The following is a 14725-nucleotide window of genomic DNA, read 5'->3' on the forward strand; positions in this document are numbered from 1 at the left end:
CCTCCAACGCCTGCTTGCTGAAGCATGAGCCACCGGGTACTCAGATCCTCCCCGACCCACTGCTTGAGGGGCCCTTCCCCACACTCGAGGTCTTTCCAGGGTGCTCTGTCGTGCTGAGCTGGGTGTAACCGACTCCTCAAACATTCTGTGCTCCAGCCTGCCTCCAGGTCTTAGCTTAGGCTGTTCCCTCTGCCTAGGACAGTGTGGGCTGAGGACCCCCGGGATTCACAAAAGCTCCTCGGGGCAAGCCGAGGAGCCCCAAGATCCTCCCTTTATCTGCTTCTTATGTGTGCAAGGCCAGATTTTCAGCCACAGCAACATAATCACAACAGACTGGACGTAGAGCCAGAGAGGAAGATCCAGCTGTCTTCCCACGAGCCAGCACTGAAGGGATTTGAAAAGTGGGAAACAAAGGCACTTTTCCATGGCTTCTGTTTTTCTTTCTCAGAATAACCTATTTTCATAAAAGACATATATTATTTATGTTCACATGTCAGGGGTTTATTATTGTTACTTGAATATTGAATGGTAAATAATCTTTTACAATTTCAGTTTTAATTTTTAATATAGTAAATATAGACAGCTATAACCCACACAACAAAAGCTCTTTGGGGGCTATAATAACTTATAAGTGTGTCAAGGGGTCCCAGGTCCCAAAGGTTTGAGAACAGCTGGCCTGGACCGTGCATGCCTCCTTCTCTACCTGCCTAAGTGTTAATCCTCTTTCAAAGCCAGGATCGAGAGCCACCTGCTCGTCGTCGAACCTCCAGGCTGGGACAGGCGCCTGCTCATGCGCAATAGGTGCCTTCCCTCTACCGCATGTTTATGCCCCTGCGCAGAGCGGGTCTGTTTTTAGATCTGTCTGTACCACCAAACCACGGTCTCCTGGGGGAAGGGACTGGCTGGGTGGTTCTTGCCTAGGTACCTGGTATGCAGATGGCTCTTAATGAATGAATGCCTGGCCTCACCGTTCTGGGTTTATTCCCTCTCTCCTCTAATTTACCTGCCTTGGGTAAATCTCTTAAGCTTTTTAATCCTCAGTTTCTGGGGCATAAAAATAAAACTAATATTCATGGGGTTAGATGAGACTTAGGAGCAGCTGCCCTTCAACTTGAAAGCACGCCACGGTGAGCGGTCACTGTTACCCTGCCCAGGAGACCTCCCGGAACCCTCCAGTCTGCAGATCCTCTCCAGGCAGCCTCGTTTCTGGTGGTTATGCCCGTGTTTCATGTTTTAACCAACCTTGCAGTTGATCTGGAGGCTACCCCTCCTTGAAGCTGGGGGGTGGGGAGGGGCCGGCGTTCAGCAGCATGGACACGCCTCCCCTGCTGCTTCTGGGCTGGGAAACCAGGGAAATAAAATCTCTAGAATCAAGGCATGTTCTTTTCCGAGGGTTGTCGTAACAATGAACACGAACTTGTTGGTCTGGAATAACAGAAATGTGTTCTCTCACAGTCCTGGGAGTTGGGCGCTGTCACGGGCATGCCCCCTTTGGAGACTTTAGGGAATAAGCCTTCTTTGCCCCTTCCTAGCTGCCGGTGGCTCCAGGCAATCCTGGGTGGTCCTTGAAGCTGCATCACTCCGACCTCTGCCTCCATCACCACGCCTCCTTCCCACCAGTGGCTCTGCGTTCTCTCCTCCTCTTACAGGGACACCAGTGGTCAGGTTCGGGGCCCACCCTAATTCCAGAGGACCTCATCTTAAAATAACTAGTTACTTCTGCAAAGACTGTATTTCCAAATAAGGTCCTATTCTGTGGCACTGGAGGTTAGGACTTGAACGTGTCTTTCAGGGGCACACAATCAACCCTGGCCACAGGATTAAAACAGGTGTGAAGTTTAGACCAAAAGATCATCAGCAATGAGGGAAAGTACCAGGGCCTCAGAGCCCATCTTTGGAGTCGCTTTTTCAGCTCTGCAAAGACCTTCCTTTTTGCCTGAGTTCATGAGAGTGATTTGCAGAACTGAGATTCTGAGAAGCCTGCCCTGCAGGTAAGAAGCAGAGAGCTGCGCTATGGAAGAGCAGAGACACCTGCATACACTCAGGGGTCCCACCGCTCATGAACTGTAGGACGTGGGGCAAGTTGAGCCCCAGTTTCCTGGTGTAAAATAGGGATCATTGTACTTTCCTCTTAGTGCTTTCTAATGATTAAATAAATCCTACAAAGTGTTTCTTATAATCCCTGGTATATAGCAAGCCCTCAATAAGTGAAAACTTATTATGGTTATTTCACTATTACTTTAGGAAATTTCCAGTCCTATCAGCGAACATCCTTCCATCTGATGAGATACCAAAGTTGGTTTGGGAGTGTCACATGGAGAAATGTGCTGTGTATTGGGGGGTTTTATGGGCAGTTGAAGGAATGCAAACCCCATACCTAGTGGACATTATCTCTATAACTCTCTCTTCTTCTCCCTAGGCATCGATTTTGAAACTAATGACCGTTATGGAAACATGACATATAATGCATTTGCCCATCATGTCCCCCCTTCATCCCATTTTGGGAGACTCCTATAGTCCTATCCAGCCTTGGGGACCTGGGTCCAGAAGAGGAAGGCAGGTGAGGATTTAGTATGTGCCAGGCTCTATTTTCAGTCATGGTATCATTTGGCCATTTAGCAAATGTTTATTGAGAGCCAACTATATACTGGGAATTGTGCTGGATTCTGAGGATCCAGCAGTTAAGAGAATGACATAGACTCCATGTTATGAACTTCATATTCTAGTGAGGAAAACAGACAAAACCAAGCAAAAAGACAAGAAATACAAATTATAGTAAATGTTTTAAAGGAACAATAGTGTATCGACTACTATAATCCTGGGAGATGATACAAATAATCATTCCTGTTTTATGGAGGACAAACTGGGGCTTGGAGCAGTGAAGTAAATTGTCTCAAATGACACTGTGAACAAGAGCCAATGGAAAACATAAGCACAGGGCATAATAAATTCAGAAGGTCTGGCTTTGAATTAATGAAGACTCAGGTCCACATTATTTGGAAGATCCGTAACAAAATACATAACCAGAGATGGGAGTGTCTGAACCCCCCACAGAGGCTTCAGAGGCACTGCTTCTGCAGGGAGAGCTGGAGAGCTGTCCCCGTTCAGGTGCGGGGCTGCACACTGAGCCAGTTCTGCAGGGCATCAGCCTCCGGGAGAGGCCTGCTTCCATTTCAGATCAGCCATCACGGGGCTTGCCACCATCCTGAGAGACCCTGGGCCTTTGGCCCAAGCTGACCCACAACACAGGGGGCAAACATTCTAAGGGTCTCTGGAAGAAAGAGTAGGACAAAAACCTAGAGGTTAGGAGTCAGTAGATTATGCTCCATATACTGAATCAGAAAGATCTCTTTAATAGGGAGAGTTGTCCACGACCTGGATGAAGTTCATAAGTGGTAGTGAGTTCCCCATCATGGGAGGCACCCAAGCAGAGGCTGGATAGCCAGCTTCTATGCGAACATCACTCAAGTGTCCAAGTTCCAGACACACCTTAAGGAGCCATCTCAGTCTCCATTCTGCCCTGAAAGTCTAGATTGCACACCTCAGAGGTACTGATTCAGAAATGTTTGCACTAGGGTCTAGCTCTGTGTAGAGTAGAGAGCATGGGTCTTAGAAGAAGAGATCTATGGATGTAGGTCCTAGCTCTCCCACTTATGAGCAGTGTGCCTTTAGGCATGACACTTACCCTCTCTGATCCCCTTCTGTATTTGTAAAATGGGGATATCACTACCTACTGACAGGGTGCTAGGAATTCACTGAGGTCATTTATGCAGATGGTTGCCTGGCAAGTATTTCTTATCGTTGCTGTGACAAATTACCACAAACTCAGTGGCTTAAGACAACACAGATGTATTCTCTTATGGTTCTTAAACACTCCGTAGGTTAGAAGTTCTGGCATGGGTGTCACTAGACTAACAAGATGTCAGCAGGGCTGGTTCCCTCTGGAGGCCCTAAGGGAAAGTTGGTTTCCTGCCTTTCTCAGCTTCTAGAAGGCACCCACATCCTCCACTCATGGCCCCTTCCCCATCTGCAAAACCAGCAGCGTCGTGCACCCCTATCTGACCGTGACTGTGCTGCCATCCCCCCTCTGACTTTCTTCTGCTCCCCTCTTCCTCAGGGGCCTTTGTGATTACATTGAGCCTACCAGATAATCCAGGAAAATCTCCCTATTTTAAAGTCAGCTGATTAGCGACCTTAATTCCACCTGTGCCATAATTTCCCCTTTGCCACGAAAGGTACCGTATTCACTGATTCTGGGCATTGGGATGTGAATGCATGTGAGGTCATGATTCTGCCTCCCATGGCCGAGCTCCATACAAGGGGCCTGTACTAGCACCCAAATTAAACGTTATGCTCATTTTAGGTATATCTTTCCAATATTCTCTATCCACACATGTTACTTTTAGATAAGTCAAACTTTTTCTGCTCCTTGTAAGTTTTGTTTTATGGCTTAGTTTTCACTGCACAGACCACAAACAATACCCTGTGTCATTACCCCCTCTTCAACCACACCATTTTTATAGCCGCATATGGATTAACACAATTTATTAAAATACTTCCTGTTGTTGGACACTTAGATTTGGGGGGTTTCTTTTTTTTTCCATATTATAATTCTGCAATGAAACCCATCAGATGAAACTACACATATAATTGAGTTTCCTTAGGATCCATTTCTAAAATAGCATGGGCTGAGTAAAGCATATGAACATGGTAAAGGTCCTTGATAAATACTAACAAAAAGTCTTCTAAAAAGAAGGCCTACCAGCATTTCCTGGGCTGTGTATGAAAGTGTTCTTCCCCCTACACCCACGTAATACTGAATTTCATTTTCTTTTTAGATCTTTCCTCTTTGGGCTTATTGGTTTTAAGTAAGTCCCATCACATTTTCTCGATTGAAGAGAAGCTTCTTTGTGGTGGTTCTCTTCTGATTTAACTTAGCCTTTTCCTGTAAGCACCAGATGGTAAATACTGTAGGCACTGTAGGCCATACAATCTCTGTTGCAAATACTCAGTTCTGCCCTTGTCGTGCCAAAGCAACCATAGACAGTATATGAGCTAGACCTAGACAGACAAATGAGCATACCGTGGTGCCAATAAAACTGTTATCTATGAACGCTGAAATTTAAATTTCATATAAATTTCATGTATCATGAAAGACTATTCTTTTGAATTTCTTTCCAATCACTTAAGAAGACAGAAACTATTTTTAGCTCACAGTCATACAAAACTCGTGGTGAGCATAGGGCGTATTTGGCCCTTGGGCCTTAGTCGGCCAATTCTCTGAACTTAACCAAAGGCCCCATCCACACAGAATCCTTATCCTTTTAAACTTCTGTGAGAGGGAGGCCTTTTTCTAAATCTAACAGTTTTCAACCCTGGCACATTATGATTACAAAAACAAACAAACAAACAAAAAGCCAGTGCTGGGTCCCACCCCAAGTGAATGTGATCCCGCTCCTTTGGAGGTGTGCTTGGGCAGGGCACACGAAAATCTCTGCAGGCCACCCTAAAGCTCAGGGCCTTTCAATTAGTCACAGACCAATGCAGCTCAGTTCTGCTGGGACCCGTGCCTGGGCCCCCTTAGCTTAGGACCCAAGGGGCTGCCACAAAGGCGTACTAAACGGAGGTGAGCTGCATTGTATGACAGTCACCCATCTACATATGTGCTGACAAAGGGCTCCTTCCTCAGGCCTCACTGCCAACAGGCAGACAGACAGCGAGGGGCCTTAACATCATCCTGGCCGCGAGCACCAGTCCGGGCTCAGTGGGTGGAAGATCTGACCCCGTCAGTGGCTCAAGCATGCATGGGTCAGGATGCCCCCTGGCCTTCTGCCCTTCCCAGCGGATTCACACTGGGGTCTCTCTCAAGACCAGGCATGAAGAGATGGCAAAGAGCAGCCTCTCATTCCTGCTCCGGCCCCACTCCTTCTGCCACCCACCAACCCGAGGCACCAGGCGGATGGATGTTCAGTCCCCACCCTGCCCCTCTCCTTGGGTCCTTCCTACTCTTTGCTTTTCTTTGCAGATTCCAAGGTGACGACAAAAGAGAGAACAGTCTTAGCATTTGTTAATACCCACTTGACCCACAAAAGAAAATTCACCACCATTCTGCAGCTTCTAATTTAAAAACTATTAGACCGTTCCGCTTGGCGGACCAGATCTAAATATTCTTAAAGGGGTGGTTTAATTTAATGATTACCTTAACAAGCCCCCTTTTAAAATGATGATCCGCCAAATTCAGGGGATTTGTTTTGGAATCTGATCCAATAAGTGGCTTTGTACAAAGAGGAGCAGAACGGAATCTGATTTGGTTCAGAATGCGGTGAAAATCATGGAAATTACTTTGCATATTTAATCACTGTGGAAACATGAGTACAAAGTACTTTCTAGAGATTACCTTAGGAAAAAAAAAGCTCCAGGCTCTGCAGCCAGCATGCCAAGTACTTTGATTTACAGGGAATTAGTTGGATTTTATAGAACACTCAGTGTTTTCAAAGGCTTCAACCTACTCAGCCACTGACAGAAAAGACACATTTTAAACAGTAGAGCAAAGCGGGGCTTTGGGAATGGAAGTGATGTGGAGGGACCCGTTGTTCAGGCCTGTAGGGTGGCCTTAACTTCCCTGCATTTGCAGCCAGAGACCGGTGGCTGACCACGGTCAGTTGGAGAGGGTAACTGTGTGCACCCCAAGGAGAACTCTGGGGGCCTGTCATCAGGAACTGAGGGCACATGGCCCTTCTTAGGGAAGCCGGCTGAGCTGCTGTCAGAGCATGCAGCTGCCCCGGCTGCCCAGAGCACGCAGAGCTCCATCAGCTCTGCGCACAGACGCTTGGAGCAGGCAGTTGCATGGGGATTCAGGGCTTTGGTGCCGCCCAACCCCGCGGCCAGGGGGCGGTGCTAGCATGCCTGGGCCACTTCACCTCCCCAGAAAGTCCTTTTCACATCTTCCCTCCCTCTGCTCTCTGTCGTTTCAGCAGTGAGGCTGTCTCTGACCACCCCGTCTAAAAGCAACACCCTGACTCTTTCTTCTCTCTCACTGGTCTTTATTCTTCTGCATCTCACCTATCATCCTCTGCAGCAATTCGTGTTAACTCGTTTATGCTCTGAATGAAGCTGGTATTCAGTCTGCTCTTCTCGTTGGCTGCTTCCCTAAGACTGAGCACAGTGCCTGGCTCAATAAATGTTCAAGTGAAAGAATTCATAAAGCCCACCTACCCATTATTTATGTGAGGGTGAAACAGATGTGTAATGTTAACAAAATTAACAAATTAACAAAGCAAAAAGGAGTTGTACATAGAAGGAAAAAAAAGGCATTGGAGACAGATTTTAGGGGGGCAAAGGCCTGTGGGGCCCCCAGCCACTTTCCCCTTCTGTCACCTTGGCCAAATCACAGAGTTGCTTTTCTGAGCCTCAGTTTCCTATTTTTGAAATGGGAGAAGATGTTATTAATGGAGTCATTATGAGGGCTCAGGGGATGCATGTAAAGGACCAAGCCTGGTGGCTGGCACATGGCATGTGGGCAAAAACTAGGAGCTGGTAATGTGATTTCATGGTTGTGATGGTTAATTTTATGTGTGACTTGACTGGGCCACGGGATGCCCATCAATGGCTGGTTCAACATTATTTCTCAGTGTGTCTGTGGGGGTGTTTCCACAAGAGATTAGCATTTGAACTGGTGGACTGAGTAGGATGGATGCCCTGCCCCCGTGTGGGGGCATCCAATCCACTGAGGGCCTCAATAGAACAAAAAGGTGGAGGCGGGAGAATCTGCTCTCTGCCTGTTTGAGCTGGATGCCCGCCTCCCGTCCTCGGCGCTCCTGGTTCTCAGGCCATCAGACCTGGGCTGGAGTCTACACCCACAGTCCTCTGGCTTTCAGACCTTTGAATCACACCACCGGCTCTCCTGGGTCTACAGCTTGCAGATAGCAGATGCTGAGACTTCTTAGCCTCCGTAAGTATGTGAGCCAGTACCTTATAATCAATTTCTTTCTAGAGAGAGAGAGCTATACATGTCCTCTTGGCCCCGTCTCTCTGGAGAACCCTGATGAATCCAGTGGGTAAAGAAACAACTATAAAGATCTCTATCTGTTACCATCTTGAGGTTTCCTTCCTGACTACCACCCACTCGAAAGGAAGTCTGAGCTGTATTCCAGAGGAATCAGAAAATAGATGGGTACTTTAAAAAGCTCTCCAAAAAGCACAATGTTTTCAGACGGGTCCCAAGTTCCAACAGCTGGCAGCCAGTTCCCATTGTAAAACACTGGTATGCAAGCATCTGTCTCTATGTGTACACACTCATCAACGGTGTAAACTTATGCAGTAGCTACACACTTCGCGAGATGTATGTGCTCTTGTGAGTGTGGGTGTGTGTATGTGTGTGTTTGGGTTTGCGTGTTTCTGAAACGGATTGTAGAGACCAGATGTGTGTGCTGCATGTGTGTGTAAATAAGGAAAGTGACATGTACACACAAGCATGCACCTACCTGCTCCCTGGGCTTCCTCTGCACGTGTTCCTTGAAGCTTCTCTGTTCCTTGAAGCTCCACAAGTTTCAGAGCTTGAGAGGTTAACGAACCTGCTCTCTTTGCCATATGCACTGAACAGATAATTTTCTTTTCCTCTTTATGATAAGTTGAAAAAGAATTTGAGTGACAGGACAATTTGTCAATCAAGCACAAAGTAGAAGGGGAACCTCCTTGGCATAATTTCACACCCAGAATCAAAGTGACCTCTGAGCGTACACGGAGCCAGGAGAGTAAAGGGGGTGAACCCACGCCTGTTTCCAGCTGCCAGGCCTTCCTCCTTCTCATTTGCCCCTTGAACCTGTTAAAGAGGATTTGCCAATAGGCAGGAGAGTCCTGTGGCCTCACTCTGTAAATCCCTCAGGGCCTCCACGTTGCGCTTGGCCAGATGGCAAAGGTTCTTCCCCGCCTGGACCTGTCCCATCTCCAGCCCTCCTGTCCCTCGTGCTGCCCCCAGCCTGCGCTGGCTACTGCCTGTCCCACACACCCCGGCTGCCATGCTATTCTTCCTCCCCCACGTCCTGGCTTCCTCCGTGCCTGCCACCTGGACCTCATTCACTCAGCAAAACACGTACGGACAGGCTGCTACCCAAAAGGCGTTGTGACAAGCAGGGGGTGTCGGGAGGAGAATAAGGCAGCCCTGACCTCGGAGATTATCCACCCTGAGGCACAGTGGCCGCCCTCCCTGCCTCCTGCTGGCCTGGAAAACTCTCACCTCTCAAGCTTGGGCTCAAATGCCCACGTTCCACCCAACCCAGGCAGAACCAGCCGTTGCTCCCTTTCCACATTCACTATGTCCAGTGAAGAACTGTCACTGTCACCCTTGTGTTACCACCTTGCATATATTCACCATCTATCTTACTTTCCCCATTAGACCAAATCCCTGTGGTCTCATTCCCCTTCAGACCCCAGGTCCTTGCACAGCATATCATACACTCTGAAAATATTTGCAGACTCCAGGAACCAGTCAACCAACAGATGGAAGGACGGAAGGCTGGAGGTGGGAGGGCATTCACACCCCCAGCGAGAAGGCCAGGTGCCGAGTGACCCTTCCGCAGAGGGCCTCAAGACCCACTCGATATATATAAGTGGCAGCATCATTGTTACTATTAACTAATTCTAGCTCCATTTTGACTTGTATTTCCTTCTGGGCATTCATAAATATGATTTCAAAGGTTCACCACAACTTTGCAGGGTAAGGATGATTATTATCCCTGAGTGCCAGGGAGGTTAGGCAACCGCCTCCTCCACCGCCAAGATCACACAGCTGGTAAGTGGCAGAGCTGGGTTAGATCTCTAGCTGTTCTGAAGTCAAGGCCGCTGCTCTTTCCCCAGCCCACATAGCAAAGCCTGCATTTATATTTGAGCCTTCACAGTCCCCTCCGGTCTCCACTCAGGACCCTGTGCTGGCTTCCTTCTTGGCCAGGATGAGAGATCTTTCCTGAAGGGCCCAGTTTCTCCAGCAAGCCATTTCAGGGGACGGCTTTGCTAAAACCTGAATCATGGAAATAGGTTGTCAGTTACCCTGGGTGGCTGTGTAAAAGAATTACTGCAACAGTTTCAGTGAAAAGAAACTTTATTTTCACCACTTTCCAGTAAAAGCTAATTCAGAATAACTCCATTTAACAGTTATTTTATGCTGAAATACCAAATACCTCGGGGAGTCTTTCAGGGATTTTAAAGTCTCTTTATTTATAAATGATTCATGCTGCATTTTCAGAAAAACCTACAATTAGTGTGGGTAGCACAGAGCTCCTTAGGGAAAGGTAAAAAAAAAAAAAAAGAAAGAAAGAAAAAGAAAATATACATGCATTCTCTGCACCCTTTTATCCATTGTTGTTTTGCAGTGGACTATAAAAAGGGAACTGAAGAAAAAAGGCAAGGAGATATTTTGTCTAACCTTTTAAATACATGCCCCGTTTAACAGTATTTGTACAGTAGTTGTTCCCATGATCTGCTCAACCCACAAAATTCTTTTAATGTGTGTTTCAATTTGGCACATGCTCTCCCTGCCTGCAGAAGCTTAAAGGAATCCCAGGTGCTGTGGGAAGACCCCATCTCAACAGCATCGGAAGTCAGCTTCTGAGAGAGGCTTTGGGGTCAGCCCAGTGGCCTGAAGAGACAGGAAAGGCACACTCCCAATTCTTGGTTCTCTTATATCCAGGAGATAGCTTATGCAACACAGCTCCACATTTCCTGCCCTTTCTGAGCCTCACTTTGTTCACCCATCCGATAAGGTGCATCATTCTCCCCTCCTGAGGTTTTACCATTCGGTCATTCATTGCATGCCCGCTTTTTGGACACCTGCTCTGTGCCATAAACAAGACAGTCTCTGGGTCCAGCAGTGGAAAAAATGGACACAGGACAGTGTGGATGGTGGGGCAGAGGCTACAAGGGGCTCAGTGAGCACAGAGGGACACAGGACACAGATGTAGGAGTCGGGGAAGGCTTCCTGGGGGAAGTGATGCCTAAGCCAAAATGCAAAGGGCAAGTAGGCACAAGGGGGAACAAGACTGTGGGGCTGGAGGTACCAGCATGAATAGCAATCGGGGGGCCAGTGAGAGGATGCATGTGCAGGATCCTGCGAGCAGTTCAGCCCTTCTGGAGGAATTTAGCATCAGAAATAGGAAGGTGATAAAGATGAGCTTCAGAGGATCCACAAGATGATTATTTCAATAAGAGGATTTTGTAAACTCTGGGACTACAGGGCATGCACAATGTAAATTATTATCTGACATTATTACCATTCTGAACAGAAAATTGGGAGGGAGGGTGATTGAACTTGGAACTAGAATTTGCTGATGTCATTGACAAAGGGTCTCAGTATTTCTTTTTCCAAATATTCTTACCTAGTTCATTCATGCCCATGTGCAGGACTAACAGGGCTACCTCATTCATCCATGCATTCATTTACATGTGAAATCAGAGGTTTTATTTCTTTCATGTAACTAGTATTTCGGGTTTCTTGGAAGTACAAATAGCAGAACTCAGAGCTGTTGCAAACCACAAAAAAGAAAAGAAGAGGAAAGAATTTTCATCCTGAGCAATTTGCAGAACCCACGCCCAGGATCCCTCTCCCCTCAGCTGGAAATATTCCATCCCTGTCATTCATGCCTGTCTCTCCTGAGTCAGCAAATACATGGCCAATGCTGGGAAAAGAATGGTTTATGCATTTAATTGAATTATTGTCAATTAAATAAGTATTTGAGTATTTTTCAAATCTCTGTACTATGAACCAGGTAGTGTGAAAAAGGTAGCAAGAAGCCAGAAATGAAAAAGGCCCAGTTCCTGCCCTTAAGAGCTCACTTTTAGTCCAGGGAGATGTCATATGAGGGACAAACTATATGGGGAGCTGTGCCCTAAGGCAGGTGCCGAATAGGTCAAGGTTCTGGGGGCAGATCAAACTAGATGCACTATGTCAGAGATGGGTAATTTCTATAGTTGAGCTAGAGTCAGCCAGAGTCTGACACTTCCTGGCACTGTGACCTTGGGCTGCTTATTTAACAGCTCTGTGCCTCAGTTTCCTTGTCTGTAAAATAGGGATAACAACCCCAATGAATCTAATATGTGACACAGGAAGAGATGAAGGCATACAACAAGATGTGGAACCATTCGTAGCTATATACCCAAAGAAATGAAAACAGAAGTCCGTGCAAAAACTTGTACAGAGATTTTCATAGTAGCATTATTTGTAATAGCCAGAGAGTGGAAACAACCCCAAGGGCCATCAACTGATGAATGGAAAGAAAAGTGTGATGTATACCTATGATGGAATACTATTCAGCAATTAAAAAGGAATAAAGTACTGATATAGGGTACCATGCAGATGAACCTCGAAAACATATCACATAGTGAAACAAACCAGATACACAGGACCACATGCTCTATGATTCTACTTATATGAAATGCCCAGAACAGGTAAATTTACAGGGATGGAAAGGATGTTGTGGCTGGTAGCTAACCCCAGATTAGTAGGGTTAGGTTACTTAATGGGTAGGGGAGTCATTTTTGAGGTGATAAAAAATGTTCTTAACTTCTATTGTGGTGACAGTTGCAGAACTCTGTAAATACACTAAAATATTGTATTGTATACTTTAAATGGGTGGTTTTTGGTATGTGAATTTTTCCATAAAGGCACAGGAGGAAGAGGGGGGGTGGAGCTAGTGAGATGGAAGAAACAAAACCTCACATGAAAGGAACAGGCCAGGAAGGGGCCTCACTGGAGCAGGGACAAGCAGTCAGGGCTCAGATCCTAAGTGCCTAATACCACTGAGTCCGGTCTTTTTTTTTTTTTCCTAAGAGATCAGTCAGTCCCTTAAAGGACTAAAGTGGGAAGGCAGCAGACAGGTGCGAGAGCTGTCACCGCCCACTCACTCAATGTTTAAGGTGGGCCTAATACTGCACCTGGTTGCTCTAAGTGCTGGACATGTGCAGGAACCAATTCAGAAAAGTCCAGGCCCTTGAGGAGCTCCCAGCCCATGGAATTAACAAACACACCCAGGTAAAAATCTGTAAGGTAATTTCAGAAAATGATGGGTGCCATCAAGTCAATAAAGCCAAGAACTATGGTCCAAGGAAAGGCTGCCTGGGTTTTGGGGTGGAGGCAGACAGTCAGAAAAGGCCTCTCTGTAGAGGTGACATCTGGGCTGAGACTTGCCAGTAATGAGCCCACTGTGCAAAGGCCCAGGATAAAAATGTTCTAGACAGGAGAACAGCAGTGCAAAAGCCCTAGTGAGCTCATGCAGAACCCATATTTATTCCTGGTTGAAAGTATGGAGAGCTACGGAGATGAGAGGAGGGAGAAATCCTTTTGTAGCAGAATCATCAGGGAAGGCTTCATGGAAGAGGCAACCTTCAAGCTGAGCTTTAAAGAATGAGTGAGCTTTTTCTTTGGTCCCTTTTGTCCATGAGAAAAGTAGCATTTTCTTTCATCATTAGCAGGTCACTGCAATGCAAAGGCAGTGGGTATATCAGTCATCCACGACTGCATAACAAGCCAGTCATTTATTATTGTTCCCACATCTCCTGGCTGCTGAACCTGGTCAGCTGTGACTGGGGCAGCTCTGCTCTGTGAGTCTCTCATCCTCCCCCTGAGACCAGAGGGCAGCTGGGCCACACTCCACTCGTGAGAATGGCAGAACCACAGTGGGCAAGGGGAAACATGCAAGGCCTGCTAAGCTGAGGCTCAGAAGTGGCACTCTGTCACATCCGCCTCACTGCCCTGGACAAGACGAGGCAAACAACTAAGCCAAAGAATAAAGAGGCAGAGGTATTCTCTGCCTTTGTTGAGGGCACGTCAAAGGAGAGCGTGGATACAGACAGGTGGGAATCATGGGGACCAGTCATGTCTCCCCTGGAACAGCTAGGTCTGGTAGGTCCTTGGTCAGTGAGGGGGTGGGTTGGAGACAGCGAGAGCTGGTGACAATCTATGCATCTCCCCAGGAATCAGAGGGAAGCACGGCACTGGAATAATATCTTTACGTGTCATAAATTTGCAGAGCTCTTTTATATATGTTGTGACATTGAGTCTCAAACCATTCAGTAAGAGTTGCATAAAAGCGTTATTATTTCTGCTTTGTAAATGAGCAAACTGAGGCTCAGAGAAGCAACCTGCTGGCCCAGGATTCCCCAGCTTGTAAGCAGCAGGGGAGGGACTCAAATCCAGGGCCCTGACTCCAAATAGGATGCTTTTTCTGCTCCACTGTGCTGCCTTCTCCCTGCGGATTCTTTACAGTTCTGTTACCCTATTTCTTTGGAGGAGTAGAAACTACAGACATGAGACCTAAAAGTGAACTTGGGATGGGCCCAGCCCGGAGCATGGTCTGCCAATGTTCTCTGGGCTCTACATGGTGACCCAACAACCCATGGCCCTTGACCCCTATACAAAAGTAATTCAAAATGGATTGAAATCTAAATGCAAATTTTAAAACTATAAAATTTGTAGAAGAAAACATAAGAGAAAAATCTCTGTAACCTTGGGTTAGGCAAAGGTTTCCAAACTCTAACACCAAAGGCATGATCCATAAAATAATAAATTGAAAACGTGGACTTTATCAAAATTAAGAATTTCTGTTCTTCAAAGGGCACTGTTAAGAGAATGGAAAGACAAACCGTGGACAGGGAGAAAATATTTGCAAAGCACATACCTAATAAAATACTTGTTTTCAAAAATATATGAAGAACTCTGAAAACTCTTGATGTGCAG

Source organism: Manis javanica, chromosome 8 (assembly GCF_040802235.1).
Source record: "Manis javanica isolate MJ-LG chromosome 8, MJ_LKY, whole genome shotgun sequence".
Taxonomy (NCBI): domain Eukaryota; kingdom Metazoa; phylum Chordata; class Mammalia; order Pholidota; family Manidae; genus Manis; species Manis javanica.